The sequence below is a fragment of the Panthera onca genome, chromosome B4 (genome assembly GCF_046562875.1).
Source record: "Panthera onca isolate mPanOnc1 chromosome B4, mPanOnc1 haplotype 2, whole genome shotgun sequence".
Classification (NCBI taxonomy): domain Eukaryota; kingdom Metazoa; phylum Chordata; class Mammalia; order Carnivora; family Felidae; genus Panthera; species Panthera onca.
The window spans coordinates 109,656,919-109,676,824 of record NC_138345.1 but is presented as its reverse complement, the minus strand read 5'-3'; positions in this window follow the sequence as shown (position 1 = coordinate 109,676,824).

Here is a 19,906-nt window from a genome sequence, read left to right as displayed (position 1 = left end):
CCTTGTTCTTAGAGTTCCTCAAACTCTACAACCACATTCAATTTCAAAAAATCAGCCACTCATGTTCATCACTCTCCTTTTGTTTTGAACAGTTTGTGGGCTATCTACACATGCAGTTCAAGATCTGCAGAAATTCCTCTCTACCTTCAATCTTACACGTTCAATTAATTTCAGTCAACACTGCTCTCTACAACATGTACATTTTTAAAAACCGAGGAGGGTGCAAAGAGACACAAGAAGCTATCCTTGTTTTTTCAATACCTTATAATCTGAAAGAAGAGATAAGGACACAAATAACATGACCAGGCGGAACTTACAACATAGTTGAGGTAAAAACCAAGAACTCAAGAGATTAAGTGTAGCCATTAGAGAAAGTATAGCATCATGCACTCACTCTTGCTTAGCTTACTTACCTTGCCTTTTTTACTTAATGCACCAACTAGCAGTTTATATTTCTCTATTTTCTTGGTCCATTACCTTTTCACTTGCCTTGCTAACAAACTGGAACCCATATATTTCAATAATGCTCTAACACATTTAATGCTATATTAATGGGTGGGCTGGGGATAAGTTGCCTGAGATATCAATTTATAAAGATCTTTAATGTATCATTGGAATGCCGAAGTACTATTGGAAATGTAAGGAGATGGAGAAAAAGTTGTAGATAATAGAAATTCTCTCAGGGAGCATATTATACTTGGCTGAAGGAATATTTGGTAAGCCTTTGAATTTGTTTTTGCTTGAATAAATAAATGGTGGCCATTCTGAAAAGGAGCATTGTTCCGGGAGCTATAGCCTTTCATTTTTCTTAGTGGGAGATGTAAGTTGGGGACTTGAGCTTCACTAATTTCTTGAAACAACAAAAGTAGTTATTCTCTTAATTCTTCCTTTTCTCAATATGGCAATCAGCCTTTTGTTTCTGAACATAGATTGAAAAAAGATTTAAAAAATAATCTGCCTGGAGCTTTCCTTGGGAGCTCAAATGCTGCATTCCAGTCCTGATCACGTAAAACTTCCTATCTCTTTGACCTTCAGTCATGCTTGCTCTGCCATTCCTCAGACTGAGCAATAGGTACTAAATTATTGAATCAGAGATAAAATGAATCACTAGATGAAACTCTTTGGAAGCAAGTTAACTTTGGGGAGGACTATAAACATGAAAAAATAATCTGGTTATATGAAAAGTAAATTTTTTATTAAAGTATACACATAGGATACATCTATGTATCTATGTATCTATGTATCTATCTCTATCTAAACTGATCTAATTGAATTCAGGTTGTATGTCTGTCCAGGTCTCCCAATGCCAACTTAATGATTTTAAATTTATAGCTTTCCAATTTACTCTGAGCCTTATCAAAGTATTTCTATATAAACTCATGTGCTACCAGAACTGATTATATTGAAGTATCCCTAATATACATTTCAGCTCTAAACCTCTCTTGTTTAATGGAAGAAATATTTATTTATAATTTGTCTTGTTCCATGTAGAATTAAGCCCATACATTGCTGTTGATTATTCACATGACCTATAATGGAAATGTAACAATAGATGGGTATATCCATAAATAGGTAGTAAGCTTAAGTCAATATTTTATCATATAGGCAGCCAGCAATTTCAGTGATTACATTTCCTGTATCAACCTGACCAGGAGTGCACAAAGTGATTATTAAGGGATTTAATTTATTTATTTATTTTACATAAAAATGAAAATTGCCAAATTTGAAGGAAAAAAAATTACCTACAAGTATTATGGAATGCTTTTAGGTATTAGAATTTACAATACCTTTTATGTTGTGGTCGTTAGTGCAACTAAATTAGCATAGAATAGCATACAAAATTCCTTTATTCAAACTTTGATCCAATCCACCTGCATTAAAATTAACTTAATTTGTTGAAATGAAGATTCCTGACCACAGGCATAAAAATCAGAATATCTTGGATACAGTCCATTAACAGAACCAGAGTATTTTAATAAGCTTCTTAGATAATTTTTATGCATGTTAAAGTTCAAGAACTGGTGCCTTAGAGATAATTTATGCTCAGAAAATGCAATAAGATTGTGGGCATACAAAGCACAGGCCAAAGATTTAAGACTCTTCAGGAACTCAGAGGAGATTTCTATCAAAATAAACAACTTCATTGAAATAATAGCATGACATAAGAAAATAATAAACCAGGAAATAAAATAGGAGTAAGAAAACAAACACGTAGGCACAATGCATATTTTTATGCTGATTTGTACTCAAATAAAAAGTTGTATTTTCCTGTAGTGTATTCTGAAACCTCCCTCTTAGAAAGATGAGGCTCATCAAGGTGGACACCTAAATTGAGTTACAGAGATGCTTTTTTGGCTGCTGATCTACTATCTTGAAAGATCTTTGTTGATGCATTGTTATGTAATGATTTTACAAATGTAAAACTTTCTTTAATCTGTAACTTCTAAAAGAAAGGAGATCACACAGAAACTGTCAGAATACTGTCAGAAGCTATATATTTCTCAGATATCAGAGTTTATAAAAGTCCCAAGAGGGAGAGGGAATAACATTTATATTTCCCATTTTAGAATACCTTTCACTTGAGGGGTACCTAGGTAGTTCAGTAGGTTAAGTGTCCAACTTTGTCTCAGGTCATGATCTCATTGTTTGTGAGTTCAAGCTCCATACCAGGCTCTGTGCTGTCAGTGCAGAGCCTGCTTCAGATTCTCTGTCTTCCTCTCTCTCTGCCACGCCTCTCAAAAATAAATAAAACATTAAAAAAAGTTAAAATTTATTAAAAAATACCTTTCACTTGAGAAATTCATATACTGTAAAACCTTGGATTGTGAGTAACTTGTTCTGCAAGTATTCCTCAAGACAAGCAAACATTTCTAATAAATTTTAACTTGATAAATAAGCTATGTCTTATAAAACAAGTAGTACGTGACACCGAATGTCATATGATCACAACTGAACCAATGGTTCTTCTCTTTGTCTCTCACTGTGGGATTGTGGGTAATCATCTCCCATGCTCGGATGCTCAGTTTCAGGCTGCGGTGTTTGGCAGAAATCAGTGATTTTTCAGGTGCCCACAACTGGCACTAGTGTGTTTATTTTTCATCACTTCCAAGTGCCTATGGACAGTCCTTTGCTTTTCCATACAAGAGTACGCTTAGGAATGCTTTGTTTCATTCTAGGTCAGACTGCCTGCAGATACAGACCCTTTCCTCTGCTGCCTTATTTCCAGTTACATTAAATACAGTATATGACAAGAGTTTATTTAATATTGTAGTCAACATCCGTGTGAGCATATACAATGGCCCCATGCAGAAAAACGCTGAAAAGAAAGATAATAAGAAGTAGATGATTACGGTGGAAGAAGGAAATTGTTGAGAAGTATGAATGAGGTATGTGAATGGCCGAAATTACAAGATTTTATAAGAAATCTATGTCTGCATCTCATCTCAGAGGAGGTAGAGAAAAAGGTGGAGGAATCCCTCACTTCAGATGAGATTAGGGAGATGTGTAAAATGTGGGAAACAGTACAAAATTTTTTAGAAAAGCACCACATGAATAAGGCTGTAGCAGCGTGGGCAATGAACCTGTTTAATGACAATGCAATGTCACATTTCTGCAGAATCCTCAAAAGAAGGGAAAAGTGTCATTGGATAGATTTCTTGTTAAAGTTGCAGGAAAATGAAAAGATTCCATTGAGCCAATAGATAGCAGTGATTCTATTAGTGATAGTGAAAGTCGTCCCCCACAATAACACTCTTTTTTCATCTCCCTTGCACCAGCCAAGAAGGTTTTCAAAAGTAAGTGTAGGCTAATTTGTTTATTTTTCTTTATATTTTGTATTTTCTTTATTATTTTGTGTTTATATTAGAGTATCGTAATAATTTTTATATGAATATTTTCGGGTTGTGCAACAAATCATCTGAGTTTCCATTATTTCTTTTGGGAAATTTACTTTGATATATAAGTGCTTTTGATTATAAGCATGTTTCCGGAAGGGATTATGCTTGCAAACCAAGGTTTTACTATACTTGACTAAAGTTAATGGTGAACTGATCATTATATTGTAAATGCTTGCCTCACTGGGTAAAGATTTATTGTTGCTGCCCAATACTAAAAAGGAGTATTTCGTAGACAGTCTTAGAAAAACACACTTTGTATATAGAGGTGTTAAAGCTTGATGGTATGGAAGTGTTTTGATGATCATGAGCAAATTGTTTAGTGTCATTTGTCACATTTTGCCCATTTTTGAGTGGAGATAATAGTGGTTACTGTATCGGATTACTGGGAGGCTATATTGAGTTAACAAATGGAAAATGGTTAGAATAGTGCTTACCAATGGCAAATAATCAATGAACGGTAATTTATTTATCTACAAGAATATTTAAATGTTTACAATGTCCAGAGGTACCTGAGTTGCTCAGTTGGTTAAGCATCTGACTGTTGATTTCAGCTCAGGTCACGATCTCACAGTTTGTGAGATCGAGCCCCACACTGGGCTCTGTACTGACAGTGCAGAACCTGTGTGGGATTCTCTCTCTCCCTATTTCTCTACGCCTCCCCTGCTCACCTGTGCACATGCACTTTCTTTCTCTCTCTTTCCAAATAAATAAATAAACTCTAAAAAAAAATGTTTACAACATCCAGAAGTTTCCTGTCCTGACATACTTTTTAGAGATTCTGCTCCTAACAGTCAAAATCTTTTTCTTAAAAAGAAAACAAAAACAAATAGCATTGTAAGTTTAGAAGATATATTCATGAAACTACTGAAATAACAAAAAAATCAAGAATTTCTGTGGCTTAGCACAAATATTATTTTTTACTTATGCCAAATGCAAATGCTTCTGGTTGGTGAATGGCCTCTGAGAGTCCACTACCAATTTTCTTGAGAGCCTTTGCCCCGAAATTGCATAAATCATTGCTACTCATGTTTTTTTTGGTGAAATCTAATCATGTGGCTACACTTCTATGAAAGGAAAAGTGGAAAATATAGTCTACGCTTAGGTTCTGCCACCCCGTGAAATGGGAAGCCCCAATTTTTGGTGGACAGCTAGGCATCTTTCACACAGCTCCCACTTACACCAGATGTTTGAAGCAATGGTTCTTCTGCATTTCAAGTGACATGGTGATTCATGGTTATTGCGATTTGGCTATGTCTACACAGAAAAATGACTTTTTTTTTTTTTTCCCCGGGAATCTTTTGTATGTGGTCAAACAGCTGGCTCTTTTGAGAGCAATTTGTGAATAATTAATCCTTTTTTGGAAAGCAGGCTTGATGAATAGTGGAGAAAATAAATGGATGTATATATTTCATTAGGAAGAGGAACCAGAAAGAGCAAAGGAGAGAAGGAAAAACATTTAAAGGCTTATTGACTGGCCTCTCAGTGTGTCTGAGACTGAATTATTTCCTCTCATTTGTGATAAAACTGTACCCCTCCAAATTTGTCCTTGTAATCAGTGCATTTCATATAGCTCATGTCTGGAGACAGAATAAGTCTGTGGCTTTGATATAGGCATACTAATTTACAATCTCTTCTGGTAGCCTAAAATCCTGAACAACATTCTTCTTTATCTCTGAGTACCCTAGAAATAGGTAGAATGATTCAAATTCTGTACCATATAAGTAGATTTATTTTTAGAACTAATTCCACTAAAACAAATTCATTTGGTTTTGATTTGACAGAGGAACCAACTTCTTCTAAACCAAAAATTGCTTTTTCTAGTTTCATTTCTGGTGTATTTCCCCAACCCAGACTCTATATAGCCCACTTTGATCCACATAGTCGTGTCTTAGTAGTCTTTGTCCATCTCTTATATGTGTGCGTGAAGTTATTTCATGAAGTCTTATTCGTGAAGGGCAGGACACCACTATATACCAGGAAGAGTCTGGACATGCTCAAATCTTTCTCATCTGAAGATACTCTCTTCCCTTGTTTTCTAGGTATTACTGAGCTACTGCCCACCTGTGCTGGACTGTATCCATCCCTTGCATTTACTTGGCCAATTGACTCTCAAATGCCTTTTATCTCTAGCAGCACAATATACAACACAGCCCATGCAGCCTAAGTAGTACATAATCATGCATTCTAGTGATAGCTCAGAAAGACAATAATATCAACAACTATAAAAAGTTACTGTGACATTACCAATTTTCTCGTCAGTAAAATCAGACCAGTAGCATCTATCAAATGTGGCTTTTGACAAAAATAAGGAGAAATGAATGTGAGGTGGCTAGCCCAGTGTGACACTAAGGTCTCATTTAAAAATTATTATTGTTACTATAAATGTTACTGTAATTAATTTTAATCTCTTGAGTGCTTTTTGTCCCATCTGTTGTAGCTCTTCCCCCGAGTTCATTCACAAAGCTTCAGCTCTTAGTCATGTGTCACTAGCTCCCAAACCTGCACCATTGTAGCCCTGGCATTTCTCATGAGGCTCAGGCCTGCATTCCCATCTGCCTCGATCTACCTAGTGAACTCCAGTGAGATTTTCTGGAGGTATCCCTACACCCCATACCAAATTTCTTTTCTCCTTTAATTCTTATTATAAAATTTTTTAAAACATTTATTCATTTTTGAAAGGCAGAGAGAGACAGACCGTGAATGAGGGAGAGGCAGAGAGAGAGGGAGACAGAATCTGAAGTAGGTTCCAGGGTCCGAGCCCTCAGCACAGAGCCCAATGCGGGGCTCAAACTCACAGACAGCGAGATCATGACCTGAGCTGAAGTCGGCTGCCCAACCGACTGAGCCACCCAGGCGCCCCTCCTTTAATTCTTATTATAATGCTGTTTGTAGTGTACCATTATTTTCCCAAGTTATAGGTGAGGAAACACTGAAACGGGAATCAAGCCCAGCAAAACACCCACACTCTCCAGGAACTTAAAATTGCTCTTCCTCCTTGATGCCAAGTAATTTTACCTCTTCCTCATATTTTTTTCCATCATCATACTTTGTGATTTGGGGTTACAAATACCACCTAAGATTTTTTTTTTTTCAATGATGGAGTTTCAATTTCTGTCCTAGGTCTTTGATTTTTGGTGACATTTGAGAGGAGAAGGGGTAGATATTTTTATATTATACCATCAAGAATCTGGAAGTCCCATGGCTGAACGTTCAAAAGTATAGTTACAGGTATTGAGGGCAACTAGGATGGTGAGAAAATTTGAACAGGGAAGCCAGAAGGGAGAATTGAGTCAAGATTTAAGAAGAGGCATTTCTCAAAGTAGATTTTAAAAGGCTGTGTACAATGGAAAGACAGGGGAGAAGTAGAGAAAGTGTAGACTTTGGTGTCACACTGACCTAGGTTAAAACTCCAGCTGCCATAGTCCTTTGTGATATGTAGTAAGTTATTTTATATCAGAGCCTTGGTTCAGTAAAGGTTAGTTTCCATTCTTTCTATCCTCCACTTCAAAATTACATATGCTTAATACCTTGGCTATGGCCATTTAACTGTATTATGGGTACAATCATCTGCACCTGCACATAATTAAGGTTCTTGCTGCAAGTTATTTAGCTGGTGATAGAGGTTGCTTAGTAGATTAGTTGTTCTTAAATGTTCTTCAGACCACCTGCTGGATTTTATGGGTTGAATGGGGGGTGGTGATTTGAATTTTGATACATTTATGCACAGTTTCCACACATAGACTATGATTAGTTACATTCATTTAATAGGCACTTAGCAAATGCCCTTGTGAAAGTGAGAAAATATGGGCGATTGCTCAGTGTATTTCAAACCTTGTAAGAGCATTGGCAATGCTAATGAATAATTAATCAACTAATTGTTGCCCCGTTCAGTGTTCTCCATTTGGAAGTGAGATGAGTTACTTTATACATGGTGACAGACATTTAAAATCCGATTTCAGTTTAGGAGTAGAGATGTGAATTGTTTTTGTTGTACAGTTTAAGGGCAGGGATTGCTTGTGTAGAACCTCTGACCTCTAAAAATCACCTGTTCTCTCTTTTGCTTTATACTCTTTGCCTTTCTTATTATGTGTGTATCTCTATTGGATCTTTATGAATTTTGAATGTATTGATTTTATACTTTTGTCTCAATGTATATACTTAGCATCTTTATGTTAAAATGTTATCATTTAGTAAAATGAAACAAAAAATCCAATAATCTTTAGCATTCCTGGTATTTTTATTTTGTCTAAAACCAGCCCAGGCTTATTCTTTGGTAAGCTTTTCTATCTGTCACATTTCTCTTTGCAGATTTAAGCTTTGGAGTTTATTTCTTTTTAAATTTCCAGATTGCTTAGGCATGATACCCTTTTTGATGAACTTGTACAGGAGATTTGGGTGGGATAACATCTGCAACACAAATCTGGATCTATCCAAGTGAAACCAATTTAAACGTACTAAATTGCTGGAGCATTCCAGGGGCCCTGATTAAAAGCTCCTCCAGTCCAGGAGTTGAATAATCTCACTGCCACTTCAGGACATTGGATGTTTTATGTTATCTCTAGTGGTGTTCTTTCAGATTAAACATAATCCTATTAAGCAATGCTGCTGGCTTTTGGGGCTATATACTCTTGGCAACGGTATGTTCTGCTGTTATTTGGGACTGTGTTTCTTAATTCTTCATCTTGGATAGCTGTCACATTCTAGCAATAAGCTTACATGCAGTAGACGGTTGGATTCTTCATTAGTAGGACTGATTAAATTGTCATAAAATATCTATGACCCAAATGTCCTCAGGCCACATCACACTTAAACCTAAATGTCTTTAGTTCGATGTCCAGTCTACTGAAAAAGGACATATTCCCCCCCCCCCCCCCCTTCAGTCACTACAAAGTTCCTGAGGAGTCCCAAAGTGGTGTCCTACATGTACTGACTAATCAGTTCTCTGTCGTGTTTGGCTTATGACGAGTATAGACTTTACCTTGCCAACTTGATGTGTTACCACTGATAAAGTTAAGTGAGATGGAAATCTTCCCACATGATCACATCTGTTTTGGTATTTCTTCAATAGAAGTAAAGATCTTGGTCACTGTTGCTCTCAATTCAGCCAGAATTATAATTGTGATACAGTGTCAGACCTGGTCCTGGGAGTTTGCATATACGAACTCACTCTTTATGAAAATTCTATGAGGAAGGTATTATAATTACTCATATTTTGATGTTGGGAAGATTTGAGGCACAGAACAGTTAGGTAGTTAACTTAAGGTTACACAAAGTCAAATGGATTTAATTTATACCCAAGCCAGCTACTTGCCAACTTTGTGGCCTAGAGACTGTTTTGTAATCTCTCTCAGCCAAAATTGTCCTCAGCTGTAAAGTGTAATTATCAGGAGTACTTATCTCCTTTAGTTGTTGTGAAGATTAAATGAGATAATTTATGTCAAGTGCATCCTGAATTATAGCTATTGTTGGCTACTGTTATTATTTTTTGTTAAAATGAACCTAAATTGAATTTTAGAAAAATCTCTTCTTCCAAATCATTATATTTAGTGGATGAACTTTCTTCAAATTTATAAAAGTAAATACAAAGGAACTTCTAATTCTTTCTGAAGTTTTTTGTTTTGTTTTGTTTAGTGGCTTAATGTTTCTTACTTTGAGAAGTGAAGTCAAGGTTGAAAGCTCAGAACTTGCTGGCACAGTGCTTATCATCCATCTCAACTCCAAATAAAGAGCTGCTCAGGGGTGCCTGGGTGGTTCAGTCGGTTAAGCGTCGGACTTCAGCTCAGGTCACGATCTCGCGGTCCGTGAGTTCGAGCCCTGCGTCGGGCTCTGGGCTGATGGCTCAGAGCCTGGAGCCTGCTTCCCATTCTGTGTCTCCCTCTCTCTCTGCCCCTCCCCCGTTCATGCTCTGTCTCTGTCTGTCTCAAAAATAAATAAACGTTAAAAAAAAATTAAAAAAAAAAAAAAAAAAAGAGCTGCCCAGTCAGAGGGCAGTCAACTTGTTATACTTAACATTTGTAATAAGTGCTTTCTGTGTGCCTGAATCTGTGGTAAATGCTTACAGGTGTTATTTCTTTGAATCCTTATGACAACTGTATGTAACAGATGTTATTATTATCCCTGTTTTATAGAAAAGAAACAGAGGCATATGAAACTTAAATAATTTGCCCCAAAGTTGCCCAGTTGTTGAATGATGGGGCCAGGATTCGAATCCAGACACTCTGAGCCTGGATGCTGCTCTTAACCAGTACTCGTCCCCACATTCTGTGTTATAAGACATTGCAGAAATGTTCTACTGGCTAAAATTAATTTTGTGTCCTGACACTATATTTATGTATTCAACAATAATCTGATTTTATTGTCGTGCTGCCTATTTTCTTCCCTCAAATTACTATCATTCTAGATAATAATTATCTATATATGAATGCCAGAATATCCTAGGGTATCACAATCATTGTTTGGTGTGTTGAAAGTTTTTTTGTAACTAAAAATACTTAAAGTATGGGCATTAATGCTTTTCTTTTAGTAAATTTAAAAGGATTTAAGGCTGATTGTTTAACAATATCATTGTCACTGGCTTGAATTCTTATATGTTTCCTTAAGTTGATGAGAGAAGGGTAAATAAACACTCTTGTGAATTTTGTATAACTGTGCATATAATTGTGGGGATATGTCTATCACATTATCGTCTGTCATGCATATCAGAAAAAGAAGGGGCTTGAACTGGTAATATAGAATGACTGCTTTAAAGAGAGTTAGAAACTGACATGTCACTTTTAGTTTGTATTCTATTTCTGCATATTGAAGACAACAAGATAATCTTAAGATATTTAATTCACTTGTTAAAATCACTGATCTTAATAAAAGTGATTTATTACTGAAATCATGGACATATATTGAAAATGTATAGCATTGGCAGGGAAATTAGCTATTGAAAGGTCAAAACATTCTGAAAAGTAAAATATTTTAGTGGTCTTTTAATAATAGTTAATCCTGAGATGAAAAGGAAAGAAATAATAAAATGAAAGAGTAAAATGCTTATGAAAATAAATTTACCAATTAAAAAATAAGGGTTTTTTTTCAGATAAAGAAATAGAAACACTATCTTTGTCTGTAGGGTAATTTTTCATAAATATAACCAAATATCTTTACTTTAAACAATAAAACACAAAACAAACAAAATTTGAAGCAGCAAATTTTAATGGAAATAGCACTGGGCTTGAGAAGTGATAGGATTCTTGGATCTGGCTTTCTACATGGTGTCTGATGGGTCATTAAGGTCATTAAATCAGTCTGGGCCCTTTTTTTTTTTTTTTTTTTTTTTTTTTTTTTTTTTTTTTTAAATGTTTATTCATCTTTTAGAATGGGGATGCAGGCTCCAAGCTCTGAGTTGTCAGTGCAGAGCCCTATGCGGGGCTCAAGGCCATGAACCGCAAGATCATGACCTGAGCCAAAGTTGGCCACTTAACAGACTCAGTTTCCCAGGAACCCCTGTTTTTTTTTTTTTTTTTAATTTGTAAAATGAACAGATATGGTGATAATTTTAATGTTCTTGTTATTCATCATTATAGGCTTTATTATTCTAAATTGGGGATAAGCCTTATTAAGGAAAAACTTATTTTTAAGAACTTTGTTTTGATTAGTATACTATTGGGGAAAGGTTTAAAGAGGTCTTATTGTGGAGAAAATCTTACTGCAAGCTATCCCATAGTCTTGAGTATCACTGTACCTTTAGCATTATTAGAAACTCCATTTTATTATTTTCTGTTGATAACTATCATGAGCTTGACAATATTATATAACACTATATTAAATAGTCCATCTGACACGCATTAAGTGCATACACATCAAGATTATCAGATATTTTTCTGTCTTACAAATAGGTTGGCAAGTAGAGATATAGATGTTCATTCGTAGAGATGAACGATGTTCATTCATAATCACTCATATCTGTTCATCCACAAAATTTTATATTTAAAAGTGCCACAGGCTCATAGTCCTGTCTTGTGATCGCATCCACAAATATGCTTTGGAATTAGTTTTTGTGGTTTAATTTTTCATACTGTTGACATTCTGTTTCTGAGATTCTCATGGGAGCTTCTTATTGTTGGCCTGGTAAAAAATCTATTTCCACTTGCTGCAACCAGTTTTAATTTTCATGGCTCTACTAAAAAATATATGAAACTAAAGATGTTAAACCTATATGTCTTCACTGAATTTATATTTGGTAATTTGAAGTTTAGGAGAGTTATGTCAGTGCAACCAAGAATTAATTTTGTGCTATAAACCAATTTACATCCCTTCCACTGGCTGTTCTTTGAGTTCTACCATTTAAATAATTCCCAGCTCTTTTATTTCTCTGATGATTTGGAGGTTAATAATTTCACTGAAACAATGTAACCAAGGGAAGTGTGAAAGGAAGTCTTCAAGACTCTAGGTGCTTTTGATGTTCTTTTCATATGTGAGTTACTTAAAGAGTCTTTGAAAATGCAATTTTTAGGAGATTTTTTTAGAGTATGCTGGTCATTGCCTAAGTCAGATGATGAAGAAGAGCAAAGAATAGCAATAATTTGCATGTTTTTGGTTTATTCTCTGTCAGGAAGAGAATTATTAGATATTCATTGCTGGAGAGTCTCAACAGAAAAATGAGAAAAAAATAATTACTGACTTGTGCAATAGTAAGGGCTCAAGGTATGAAACATACAGAATAAAGATGAAGGATGGAATTGCCCATTCGAATAAAAAAATGAGATAAAGATTGGAAACAAAATAGAAGTCATTAAAAACTGATAATGATATTATTCTTTAATGTTTTATAAACATCTTCATAGCCTTGTTTATACTGGGTCCACACAATCCTGTGAAACTAAACTCAAAGTGTTATTTCATTTTTAAAATTAAGAAATTTGATGCCTAGGGAATTTAGATGATTTATCCAAGTTCACACACTTTCAGTGTGGCATATACACTACTAGAATTGATGCTTTTCTCTCCCCTTTGTAAGTCTTGCCTTACGTGATCTAGTCTTTTGTGTTTTCAAATATTTGGAAACTGATGTTAAAATACTACTTTAGCTATTCAGAACCTATAGGAATGAGTTTATCTAGATAATTAATTATACTATTCTATATAAGCTGGAAGGATAATTTGTTGCGTTACCTTTTAATTTTCACGTGAAAATAGTGTAAATAAAATTTTTAAAGCTTTTTTAGTAATGGGTAGTTATCATTATGTATTAGTTATTGTAGTGCTGTAACGATATGTGAACATATTGAGATATTGGACTAAATGAACCACAAATGTAAAACAACCTAGGTGCTTAAATTACGTTAATGACTGATATAACACTATCCTTCAATTTTTAAAGGTCACACCTGCAAAACACTTGAATAGTTGATAATTCAGTATAAAACACATCCAACTAGCATTTGCTTATACTTGCATTTTCCCATTTGTGGCAATTGTCCATTTTGCTTTCAAAAATAACAATCTAATGTTTCTTGAACATGTTATTTCTCGCAAGAGGAATTTTAGGATAACTGCCTAGATGCTACTCTTTGTCCATTATTTCATGCTTTGTATCTCTTGAGCAAAATTTCTAGACAGAATGCAGAAAGACAGAATAGAAGCTTCTTGTTTACACTTCATGGGATGTGTACCAGCTCCAAGAAATGGACTAGTGCTACACTGTCAGTCTTTGCTCCAGGAGAGATGAAACTCTGGGGTCAGCTTGATCCACAGAAATAGTATTCTGTTGTATACTGTCAGTGAGGAGGATTTCAGGCAGTTGCACAGAATTGTTGGGTGGACATTGTGTGTAGTTGTGGTGTATGGTAACAAGAAGAGATGCAGGATCATCTTTGAAAGGAATCTGAAGTTGAACATAGTTCTTGGTCAAATTGTATTGTCAAAAGATGAGTGCTCTTGCTTTGAATATTTGAGTGAACCTTATTGAAAAACCAGAGATAATGAAAATGAGACAGAATAGGAGAAGCGGGAGGGGAAAATCTGGAGAGGCATACACAGCTATGTTTATGTTTGTGAGTGGTAATCTTGTGCTTTTGTGAGTTGTGCTAGTCAGATCTTAAAAAATAAATGGTTCAGACAGAAGGACATGCTGAAGGTGTCCTGAAGGACAGGTATTTTATAATTATAATTTAAATGTGTGGATATATCACGATGCCCTTTTCTACTCATGTCAGAAATTTAGTTAATAGCTGAGTTCCTTATTCTCAGTATAGCTCTGTCTTCAGGAAAATATTCCAATAATTTGTTTTTTGTTGGTCAAGAATCTCATTTGTTTGTTTTTTTTTTAATTTCTTTTTATTTGTTTGTTTTAACTTAGTTAAGTACTATACATAGATAAGACCAGAATCTCTGTTTCAGAGATGTCAATATGCTCTAGCCCTTTTTGGAAGTAGATTAGTGATCTTTTGTTAAATACTGGAGGACATACTTATTCTAAAAATTCTATTCACTCACTGTGGATCAAACTTGCATCATCTTTGAAATGAAGACAGTAAAATTTAGAAAGGAAAGATAAATATAAGTTGCATGATTAGTGTCCTGGACAACCTTAAGAGACATGCTCTAATTTCATCCAAAAATGTTTCAGTTGTGTTCATAAGACAAGATTCAATATGGCAACTCATTTCATAGCAGACCTTTGACATCTGTGCTCTAGTTGTGATTTATATGTGTGCCTATTAAAAGTGATGTTTTCTTTCAAATTTCCATTAGCTAGTAAGTGTGACAATTCCCTAAAAGAAAGATTAGTAAGTATGAACTCTTAGGGTTTTTAATTGCTGATATTCTAGGAGCAGGCTGTTGTTGGTATGTATGCTTATGATTTCTGGGTTTGCATTCCCAGGCTCTGACTCCAATAGCTGGATAATGGTGGGAGCAACTGCATCAATTTCTCATTTTCTGTGTCCTCATAGAAAGGGAAATGATTTGGCCAAGGTGTCTGCAACAGTCCTAACATACTGAAAGCTTATTCTTCTGTGCCTCCTTGTTGACACAGTAATTCTCTCTGTGCTTTTTATCCATCCAAATGGAAATGAAATCTACTGTTCTCTTAAAAGAGAATATTTAGGGCAATAATTTCAGTAATTAAAACTCATATATACTTAAAAATGTTAATCCTTAGAATAAAAAGAAGCAATAATTGAATTTAATGATCACATAATAAAATTGATTTTTGACAACTTTTAAATGTATTTAGCAATCTTTACTTTTCTACTTTTAAATTTCTTACTATAAAGAAAAAAATACATGTATGTCTGGATTTCAGTGGTAAAAATATTTCTAGTTTCTTTTCCACTTCTCATCCAACACTAAAATTAGATTTATTATCTTCAAAAATATTTTTTTAAAGTCTGATATTCCATGAAATTTCCCAGTCTCTCAGATGATGTATTGTTTTACCAAAAACTTCTAACAAGGACATATCAGAATGGCATCAGCTGTCTGAAAGAGTCTCAACTAATATGAATATTAACATCACTTTTAATAAATATACTAAATGTTTTTGTCTTTGAGGCTGAGCCAGAATAACTATTTTTGGAAAGAATTCAAAAGACAGTTTTAATACTGGCACAAGACATATCACTTACTCCATTTAAAATGTATGGTAACAAGAAAGCAGATTGTCATAATATTAGTCAAATCTCAGAGGGAAATAACTCTTTTAATTATAGATTTTACATCACTATTTTATGGGTTTTAGTTGTCATGCTGCAGATTAAGAGTAGGCAAACACTATGAAACATAATATTTGATGATTTGAATTTGAATTTTAATGCATTTAAAAGGCTGTGCAAAAGTGTTTTGCATCAAAAATGGCAGTGTAATAGATTGAGTACATAGGCTAGCCACATAGCATGAAGTAGTAAATGCTAATATTATCACATTGTATTTAACATTGACTCATGCTAACATTGTTGGTTGTGCTCAGAGCCCTGAGGAAAATGAACTCTTATTCTTGATTTCCTCTTAACTACATTTAGAAGTTGAAATATAATTTAAACAGTAGATGGTCTATTATTTGCCTAAGAGTGCCATAGGGTGAATAAAAGTAGTATAGGTACACTAGAAATTAAATTATATAGTATATATTAATTTTGTTTTACTGTTAGATATTACTTACTTAATCCCAAAGAGCACTTAATTGGTATGATAAAACAGTATGGAGATAAATTTAAAGTGAATGATTGGGGGCACATGGGTGACTCAGTTGGTTGGGCATCCGACATCGGCTCAGGTCATGATCTCACACCTTTGTGAGTTCGAGCCCTAAGTCGGGCTCTGTGCTGACAGCTCAGAGTCTGCAGCCTGCTTGGGATTCTGTGTCTCCCTCTCTCTCTGCCCCTCTCCTGTTTGCATTCTGTCTTTCTCTAAAAGATAAATAAACACAAAAAAATTAAAAACAAAGTGAATGATTAGATAAGGAATGGGAAGAAATAAACATTTTATTAAAGACTATCTTTGGTTAATGTACAAGCAGCACAGGTAGGACAGGTTATTGATCTATCTGCAAAGAATGGAGATATTTATCTCCAAATGAATATATTTGTTTTGTTTTGTTGTAATTTTCCCTAGACTGTAAGATTTAGGAGGTCAGGTACTGTATGTGCCTTCTTCAGTAAGGGTGTACAGAGGTCACTCAAACATATTTACATTTACTTTTGTCATATTATAATCTTGTAAAATCAACAAACAAGGAGCCAGATATTTTTACCATTATCACTCCAGTCACTGTCATTAGGATCATGAGATTAAAAAAAAAAGTCTTACAAGGCTGAGGCATAGACTCTATCTTGTTAGTCATTCTTGACCTTAAGGATTTTTCTTTCATAGTGGGAATATGAGGCAGAGATATGATCAAACAGACAATATTCAAACCCATTACATAAAAATCAGAGATAAAAGCTCACAGTGTAAACCAAATATAAGAGTAAATTTTGGACATAATGTAGAAAGAAAATCTTTTTTTTAAGAAAACTCTTCCTGGTAAATATTTATACAGGAGTTATGTAAAATTTAGATTCTACTGAATGATAAAAAAAAATACCCAGCATTCACTTGAGTGAAATATTGGAAAAAATGGAAGAACAGCTGATTGTTGTGTAAATTGGAGAAAATATGTATCGCCTAGTTATGTGATTTATATAAAGAAAATTGGGACCGACTCTGGTCTCCACAGTTCAAAACAAGTAAACACTGTATTACACAGAGAGATCAGAAAGCTGATCTCTCTTTCTCAGGGCTACTCATTTTAATGCTGTCGTTTCACTTAATAACAATCATGGCGAAGAATAATTTCAATCTATTCCAGTCTGGGTATTACAATGTTAAAAGAAACTACACTATTAGGGAAACCATGTGGGCTTGATGGGAATATAACCATGGAAATTCTAGGTTTCATAATATGATACTAGTTATTATGGATTTCAGAATTACATATGTATCCATATGGGTACATTAAAATGATATATTTAATTGTAATTCCCAATACAGAGCTCATACATCAGCTCTTGGCCATCATAGGACATTATTGAAGTGAATTAGACCCTCCGAGTTACTATGTAAATGACTGTCATGGCAGTACTACAGAGATAATGCCTGGTATAATTTCAGTATTGCAATAGACCATTTCAGTGACTTTTCTTCCACCAACTAGATATGCCACAAAAGCTCAGATGCTAACATTGTTAGAAATGAGTTTGAAATAAGATGCAGCAAAGAACAATAAGCATGCTTCAAAGGTGGTTGCACTTACAAAGTGAAACTAAATATTAATGTCAATAAATTGATGTAATAGAAATTGCAGTGTTTTGTGGTTCCTTTCCGTTTCATTGCAAACATTAAGGGGAAAAGTGTTCCTAGAAAATCAAAATATCCTGAAAACACTTTGGAAATGGCATGATTTTATCTATTACTGGAAGATTACAACTTTAGTAGAGAATAAAGTATCCTTCATAAGAAGTGAGATGGTATCTTACAGGGTGTTTAACATCTTTAAAAGGAAAAATAATTTAAGTACTTCACTTCTATTTTCCCATTGACCTGGTTTTTATTACAAACTACTTTTGGCACCTGATTTAGCCATTTGTGAAATTGCTAAGTGGTGACCTTGGAACAGAAATTCTAACATTCTTTTAAGTGTTTAACTGTAATTCTAGCCCCCAACTCAATATGCCTAACGTCTTCATTGCTACTGAAACAGCAAAAATACAAGAAACTGTACAGATCATTAGTACTATTTCAATTGTCCTTAGCTTTCCAGAAGACATCAAATTCTTCATGAATTTCCAGAGTTCCAGAGAAAATATGTTAATAGAATATTAGCATAAGGGGAGCAGGCTGATCCTTTTGTCAGTCATTAAATTATGTCTTCTTGAGTTTTAGTGATATAGTATAACATGTTTTATGACTGTTTTCTGAAGACAAAATAATGAGTGGTTAAAATAAAGGCAAGTCTTGGAGAGGAGTTGGTGTGACAGTGTCTCTGGCATGTGTCCGAAGATCAGGAACAAAGAAGAAGTGATTAAATTCTCTTCCTGCCACCTTGTTTTGGGGGTGGCTTATTAGTTCCTAGGGCTGGCATAACAACTTATTAAGTTGGCCTAAAATACAGAAATTTATTCTGTCATGGGTCTAGAGGCCAGAAGTCTGGAATCAAAATGTTGGCAAGACTGGTCCATTCTAGAAGCTCTGGGGAAGAATCTGTTGCATGTCTATTTCTGTTGTTTGCTGGCAATCCATTTTATTCCTTGAAATCTGAATGTATCCCTTCAACCGTCACTTCCAGTTTCTGCCTGTTTTCACATGGTGTTCTGCCTACATGCCTTTCTGTGTCTCCAAAAGACCTTCTTATAAGGATATCAGTCATTGAATTTGGGACCCATCTCAATCCAGTATAAACTCATCTTGACTAATTACATCTTCAAAAATCCTTTTCACAATGAGGTCTCACTCTGAGGTTCCTGGTGGACATGAACTTTGGGGAACATTATTCAACCCTGTACAGAGAAGGGTAGCTTTAAGTTAAATCTGTCTTGCTTCAATGGAGTTTTGAGTTAGACATTATTAGTGTTCATCAATGTCACCAGTTCTCCTTACCTTTTTGAAGTTATGGAGAACACTTCATGGCCCCTTTGCATGGTGGGACTATATAACTGGTCCTTCTCAATAGCCTGTGAATGGGACTGATAGGAATTACTGTGAGGCTTAACTACTTAGGAACTGGTATTGTGGTTTCCATGCTCACCTATTCTGGTGAAGTCTGAAACCGGAAGTTGTGAAGGAAATGCCACAACATTAAGGTTGCCTGGATAGCAGACTTTAAGTGAGAAAGAAACTTTATGTTTTATTATGCCACTGGGATTTTGGTGGTATTTGTTATCAAAGCAACAAATCCGAGTAATCTAAATTCTTCAACTTCCAAAGCATCTTTGAATATAAGTATATGGATCACAAATTAACCAGTATTCTGAAATTGAAGCATAAACTGTCTTAACTCAAAGGTTGTTTTTTTTTTTTTTTTTTAATGTTAGACATTTAAGTTTCTCCTTTCCTAGAAAAGGCAATTCCATTCATAATTATTTGTGGAATCCATTTATACTGAGAACTATCTACTCATATATATTTAGAAAATGTATGATTTATGTTACCATTGACACTGCAATATGGGCAAATAAAGCTAAAGATTGGTGCTGAACTCTTAAAAAACCTATTTGTGCTAAGAGAGTTATGACATATATTTGTGTCATTTAACTATTATAAAATTCCCAGTGGTACCACATTGGCAGGAAATAAGACTTTTAAAAATGCTGTTTCTGTATCAAACAAAAATTTGTTGAGCTGTGCTTTAAATGCCAGAACTTAGCTTCAAAGGAAAAGCTTTTATTATTGAAAATAAAAATTGTAATCCATAGATACTCTTACATTGGTTGCAAAGAATGCTGTGACATTTCAGACATATGTTCAACTTCCAACTCCATAATGAGTTT